Genomic DNA, 6,933 nt, shown 5'->3' with positions numbered 1-6,933 from the left:
CCAACCGACAACCTGACATGGATGACAGACGCTGACACAGCATTTACCTAACTACAACAGACTGACTTCGACACCTACACTGGGACCACCAGATAAAAACAGATCATTTACACAGACTGTAAATGAGGAACGGGGTTTCATGACAACAGTTTAGTGCAAACGACCAGTGGCGTATTTATCCTCCAAGAAATTAGATAGCTTGGCATTGGGTCAGCCTCTCTGTCTAAGAGCAGAATGATATCAAGAGGTCACATTGTTAATGCCATATTCTGGATCGTCCATTCTGCTAGAGCAGCAACCTAATTCTATTAACAGCCATTTTACTCTGTAAAGTGTGAAGCTCACACTAAAGGTGATTCTGTTTTTCAACAGGTAATGCTCAAGCAGATACAGCAGCAGAGGAAGCGGCAACTAACCAACATACTGTCATTGATATTCCTTTTTCCTTTCTCTCACAGATTTAGCAGAAGCACAGAGCCATGCTAACAACATAGAGAAAGCAGAATGTAAATGTTTTAACAATGTATGTCAATCTAAGGACGGCCGTCCATGTGTGTTTAAATGTTTATTTGTTGTTTTGTTTGTTTCTGTTTCATTGAAAATTGTCAGGGTTTCACAAATTACTCCTTTACGTTTTATTTCAAAATGTTAACATTTTCTGACAGGCAACACTACAGGAGGCCAGGACGTACAAGCCCCTGGCCAACCGTTTGATCACTTGCAAATGGGTTGCATTGAACTAACACCCTGTGAAGGAAAGGAGCATTGTCATGTGGCTGTTGACATGTTTTCCCTACAGGTAAAGCAGATGCCTCTGCAGTCGCAGAGGTGTTAGTGTGAGAAAACATTCACCCTAGAAATCCCACATGAAATCAACAAGGGGTGGAGCAGTTGAAAGAGAACATTGGAACAATTCAAAACAAATGGTCAAGTGCTGTGATGACACAGAACTCTCATGGATCAAAGCACTACCGGTAGTGTTTACTGACCATGAGAGGGAGGGGAAGGGCCCGAACAGGTATGTACTGTGTGGACATAACCAAAATGTTGAGCCTTATACACACAGGTAAATGCAGCAATCCCGCAACCAGCAGAGAGCCAGTTGCATAATTGGAAACCAGGAGACTGGGTGCTGATATAAGTCCGCCACTTGAGACGGAGGCCCAGGGAGAAAGTGTCGCTTCCCTCACAGACGAGGAACAAAGCAGAAGAAAGACGACAGCTCTCACTGAGATGTAAAACCATAACAACAACCAACAGCTGTTGCAGACAAAGGAAGAAACGGCAAAAAAGAGACAGAAGGAACTAAAAAAATAAATAAAAAAAAGAGAAGAAAGACCAGTACCAACTCATCATAAACCAACCCGACAGTAAAATGGACATCATTTATTTTATCTTATAATTATTTAACAGAGCGCACAGACCAAGTGAGTTCAAAACTGACTGTAGAAAATATCCAAATTCAAGATCATTGTGCATGCTAGCTAGCTTCAATGACACAGAATGCTGGCCAGTAAGTAATCCAGAATATACTTTTTGCGTCATGGCAGGAATGTGGATAGCACCGAGGAAAACTCAAACCCAAATAATACTCTTAGAATTTAAATCTGAATTATTGTTCAAAGCCTATATTTTCATCTAAATCCTCTATGTCAAATGTTTCTTCTGTGTACAGGATCCTAGCCAAATAATTACAGCAAATGCTTATTTTAAATCAAACAAAAACTGTTTCTTTTAACAGACAGTCTGCACTGCCAGAGAAGGTGTATTTAGTCTGTGGGGACCAGTGTTACAGCTGCTTACCAAGAGAATCCCACAGTCGTTTGTTCATGTTTTTGATTGCTATTTCTGTTATCACTTGTAAGATTGGTCTGATACGCAAAAAATGCACTTAGGCCATTGTTACCACTATGCAAATTGACCTCTAGCCTATCTTAGACTGGATTCCACCATATGATGACGTTGATAATATATCACACAACTGAAGTACCCTCAATCGTCAACTTCGGACAGAGTGGGATTTCCCCCACCTTATAAAGTGTTATTGATCCATAATGATCAAAATGACGGATTGTAAGGGAAATGTAACATGTGACCATAATATAATCATGTTTATGTATACTTGGATTGATCATCATTGAATCTCTAACAAATGTAACTTTGATGTTGCTGTTTCCTGTAGAACTGAGTGAGTGTTGGCCTGATTACTCCAGTCACAGTAATCTAATTAGTCCGGACACAGTGTGATAGTAATTAGCTATTCAGGCATTATGATTGATGTAAGGAACTACTTTGATGTTCCTTACACAAACTCACCTAACAAAGACCTTACAGCACGGGGGATTTGTGGTGGTTGTAGACACTAAGAAGGGATCTTGGAGACAGATGTTACACTCCAGGGGTCTGAGAGCAGGGGACAGGATACCCGTCACCTATTTCCTTTATATCAAAGAGGCTGATCAATAAGTTTGTTCCTCTCTAGGAGCAGCACTTCAAACATCTTCAAGCTCCTCCTGTGTCATTAACTGTTTAACAACCCCCTCCCGAATGGGTGGGGTTAGCCAAATGTATAAATACCAACCACTGTCTTCTGTCTGTGTGCATATGACAAACTCAACTCTGTTGTATGTACCATGCTCGAGCATTAAATGTGTGACAATACTGTAAGAGAATTGTGTCTCGTTTCCTCCTTGCTAAAGGTGGGATTGTAGAAATTGCCACGACAGTGTCTTATAAACAGGGTTGGAAGATTCCATTCTATTAGAACGACAAAGATTTCACCAAAAGGCTGCAACAGCTAAAAAAGTGTAGGATGGTAATCTCTGATTATTGAAATGTTTAGATTAAATATTGAGTCACTCACGTCACATCTGCTGACTCAGTCAAGACTGTGATCGAGTCATCAGGATCATAGGTAGCATCCTGTGGCTCTCCGAAGTCCATACTGCAACAACTTGGGTTGTCCTGTCCCTCCTCCAAGCGAGGTCTCTTACAGCTGAGGTCCCAACACCGACATCAGTGCAGCACAGTTTTCTGTGTGCCTATGATAAAACAGACACAGTATCCATGGAGTCACAACAAATGAGATGCTATTACAACTTTAACACGGAGACACAATCAATGACATGACGAAGTAACTGAGGGTAAACAAACCTGTACTTTTGTAGTGAGGTCGCAGTGTTTTCATAGAAAGCTGCGTTCCATGTGTGCGCATCTTTGGTGGGTCCGTCTGGCATGCTACGTGATGTAGCCTAGCACCGTGAACAGATGTGCTTGCCTGAACACCAAAGTTATTCATGTTTGTACTACTGTCATGCATACAAGGATACAAGGGCACATTTCCCCAACTAGGGCTGGTAATGAATAATCGTTCTAGTCCCGCACATTATGACAACATCCTCCGGTATCTTGAACGAGCGCCCGTAGCAGCAGCTGTAGCTGGAAGTTAGGTTCGTGAGTGTTGTGCTCTCCACGTTCTTTCCCTCCGTCCGCTCGCGTGTCCTGCCTGGTGTACTGTGCCGCCGATTTTTTCCCACGGCAGCACTGGGCTGGAAGTTAGCTACAGCGCCAGTAGCAACCTTAGCAGCTACTGATGGCCAGCAGCCGCGGCAGCTACTGGCGGCCGGCCGGCGACCGCGGCAGCTACGGACGGCCGGCAACCGTGGCAGCTACTGACGGCCGGCGGCCGCGGCAGCTACGGACGGCCGCCAACCGTGGCAGCTACTGACGGCCGGCGGCCGTGGCAGCTATGGCCGGCCGGCCGGCGGCCGCGGCATCTACGGACGGCCGGCAACCGTGGCAGCTACTGACGGCCGGCGCAGCTACTGGCGGCCGGCGGCCGCAGCTAACTTCCAGCTACAGCAGCTACTAGGCACACACCAGCGGAGTGGGGGAAAGCGCGTGGAAAGCACAACACTCATGAACCTGCCGTGCGAACACACGCCGTCTTCGATTAATTGTTCAATAACGTTATTAACAGTCGAACATGAAAACTCCTGTAAAGTCTCTCCCTATCCCCCACCACTACATACTAGCCCCCCACCCCCTCACACACGGCACAACATGCTAACGGCACTAGCCTCCACACAAAATGTCTAAAAGAAGCAAATACCAGAATTATTTAAAAAAAATACTTACATTTCCCTCGTCTTCAGTATTGCGATGGAAAGATGGCACCTACCCCTCTTTCAATAACAACCTTTTAGAGAATCCGTTGTTATATTGGCCCAGGTTGATAAAACAGTCCGATTCAAAGTGGTGGCAGGAACGTTGCCATCATATATGAACTCAATCCATCTCAATATTGTGTCTTCTGAAGCTGGAGTCACATGAAGACATTTGTGCAGCCGACCACTGAGCATCTCGGTTGTCGAAATTGATTCATGCTGCTGTTAGCTTATCCAAGTGTTTCCAAGGCCAAGGCTTGCAAGAATGAAATGGCGGACACCTACGGACCGAGCTTCTATAAAGTGGGAGGGTCCATCTAGGGGTGGGTCGAGTGGTAGTGGGGGAGTGCATAGAGCAATGGGGGAATGTACTAAATGGGCATTTTTCGACTATGACGTCTATTTTGGTGGAAATTCCATTGGACGCACTTTAGCACATAGTTTCTGAAATAGAGGAACCACAACAAATCGCGGGAGTGATTTTTTTTCCAGAGTTTTTGGGACGGTAGACATGCCAGATACCCAAACTAATGTGTAGAAGCACTACAAAAGTGGAATTTTCATAATATGTCCCCTTTAACATAATTTACTGTGAGTTGGCAGAATGGTGACCAGCTGAAATATCTTTAGAAGCATGTGGGGGAACACCAGACGGCTTCATCCAATCTGTCCATGAATGACCAATCTTACCAAATGGCAACTGTAAGCTGCCATTAACTAATTAACTGCCACTTTGCAGTCAACTTTAAAACTTTGTTTGTTTCTAAAAGACCAAACCCCCCTGACATTTACTGGTTTGTTTTAAATGAATGGAGCCATTCTGATGTTTGCATTCTGTGTTTCTGGGTTATGTGTCACCCACAGACGACTACAGAAGCACATCACCTGTGATATTCTTGACAGTGTGCAAACTGTTTTATCATGTCTTCAAGTACTTAAGTAAAAATACTTCCTTCCTACCCTTGATGTGCACCTAGTCTCTCAGAGGCTGCTAAGCTTGGACTTTATGAAGTCGGGGCCTGAAGGTTTGAATTGATTCACTGTGACACTTTTGACATTTCTGGGCTACTGATCCTCTCTGAGCCACAGCGATCTGGTGTCAATGAGGAGGCAGAGAGCAGAGCTGTAAGTCTGGTGCCGCTCAGCCCCAAAACAGCAGTTTCTCTCTGAATCCAGACCTCAGCATGAACAGTGTGTTACGTAATCTGTAGTACAGTATTTAATTTAACTGTATAATTAACTACCTTGACATTTTGATGTTTTGTGTAATTTTCAGGGGTTTTTTCTACACACTGGTAGAAAGGTCATTATAAATTACTAAACCAGTTGGTGTATTTGACAATAATAAAACTATACAATATTCTCACATCGTAGGGTACAAGTGTATTGTCTCACCACTGAGGAAATAATGTGACGTTAAAGCTTCTACAGAAGGTAATAACTTATGAGATTTTATCATTGCCCTCAAGATTTGAAGATACCAGTCTAATTTCCTGTGCCTCTGCTGCCTAATTACATTATATGATTATAGTCTACTTTTGTATCTCCATCTAGGGAAATTAAAGCAGCTATGTACTGTACATTAAAGCACTTGTCCATGCAAAGTTTAATTGTATGCTGTAAAATGGTCCAGGATATTGAGGCTAAACACAAACACATTTAGCCAACAAACATTTTTTTAACAGAACTTTTGCAATATTTACATCTGTTAATGGCGTATAACCAGGTCAAAGTTTCCTTTGTATGTCCTGTATATTTAGATCATGAAGGTGCCACAATTTACACAGAGGGCCCACTTATATGTCCAACATAGCGAGGTGCTCATTTAAGTAATTTCTTGTTTACAGCTAGCTCTATAGCTTTAATAGTAAGCCACACATGATGGACATAGAACTTTATCTGAATACATCAAATAAGGAAATAAGATGGGCCCTCAAGGGTCATTATCTACTAGTGCTGTAATATAGCTTGATGAGGGTAGGTTGAAAGTAAAGTGACAAAATCAAATGTCTTTTTCTCTGACTCTTAGTGTCAGGATTGATGGAATTAGATGGACCCAGGAGCAGAGGTAGTTAACAGAAAGAGTATTTAATATTAAAAGAGGCTTTAACTAGACAAAAACTAAAGGAGTTGACAAACTAGAAGGACAAGAACAGGAGGACCAAAACACAAGGAAGCTTAACTGAGGCTCAGGAGATCAGGACAGGAACGCAGGAAAGGACAGCACCAAGAAACACAACAGAAGAAACACAACAGGAAAACCGGCTACACAGCGAGAACAGCAACAACAACAACAAGGACAAAGGGAAGGACAGGGGCTTATATACACAGAGGGAAGGCAGTGCCAATTAACCACAGGTGAAACACATGAGGACTGGGAAGACAATCACCAACAGGAAGTGAAGACAGAAACAACACACAAGGAACAGAGACTACAAAATAAAGCAGAAAATAGAAACAGAGTGCAAACATAAAAAACAGAGATCTAACAGATAAACAGAAACACTAACAGAATCTAGCCTGACAAATACAATCTAAATTGCCATACTGTTACACTTAGCACATCCTTCCATCAAGTTTCATGGTAAACCTATTAGACAACAAACAAATATAATAGAAACCTTCCTGTTTCACTCATTTCCAACGGAAAGCACTTTGCTTATTCATTTTTAATTACATAACAGGTATTTCCCAAAAATCTGACATCTGCCGCTTATTCAAAACGCTGCTGAAGCCAACCTCACGAAAACCAAGAAAAGTGAACAAA

The 6,933-nt window shown here is 42.7% G+C and overlaps 1 long non-coding RNA gene across 1 annotated transcript; it reads right to left on the bottom strand.

Annotated features, from left to right (window-relative positions):
* Positions 1–2,870: 2,870 nt before the first annotated feature.
* On the bottom strand, positions 2,871–4,176 carry LOC128448704 (uncharacterized). The gene is made up of 3 exons (XR_008339791.1): positions 4,138–4,176; positions 3,154–3,277; positions 2,871–3,041 (listed from the first exon to the last, which is right to left on the bottom strand). It is a non-coding gene; the product is annotated as an uncharacterized LOC128448704 (long non-coding RNA).
* Positions 4,177–6,933: the final 2,757 nt, after the last annotated feature.

Source organism: Pleuronectes platessa, chromosome 9 (genome assembly GCF_947347685.1).
Source record: "Pleuronectes platessa chromosome 9, fPlePla1.1, whole genome shotgun sequence".
In the NCBI taxonomy this organism is placed as follows: domain Eukaryota; kingdom Metazoa; phylum Chordata; class Actinopteri; order Pleuronectiformes; family Pleuronectidae; genus Pleuronectes; species Pleuronectes platessa.
The sequence above is the reverse complement of the archived record's forward strand: the minus strand, read 5'-3'. Positions and strand labels throughout refer to the sequence as shown.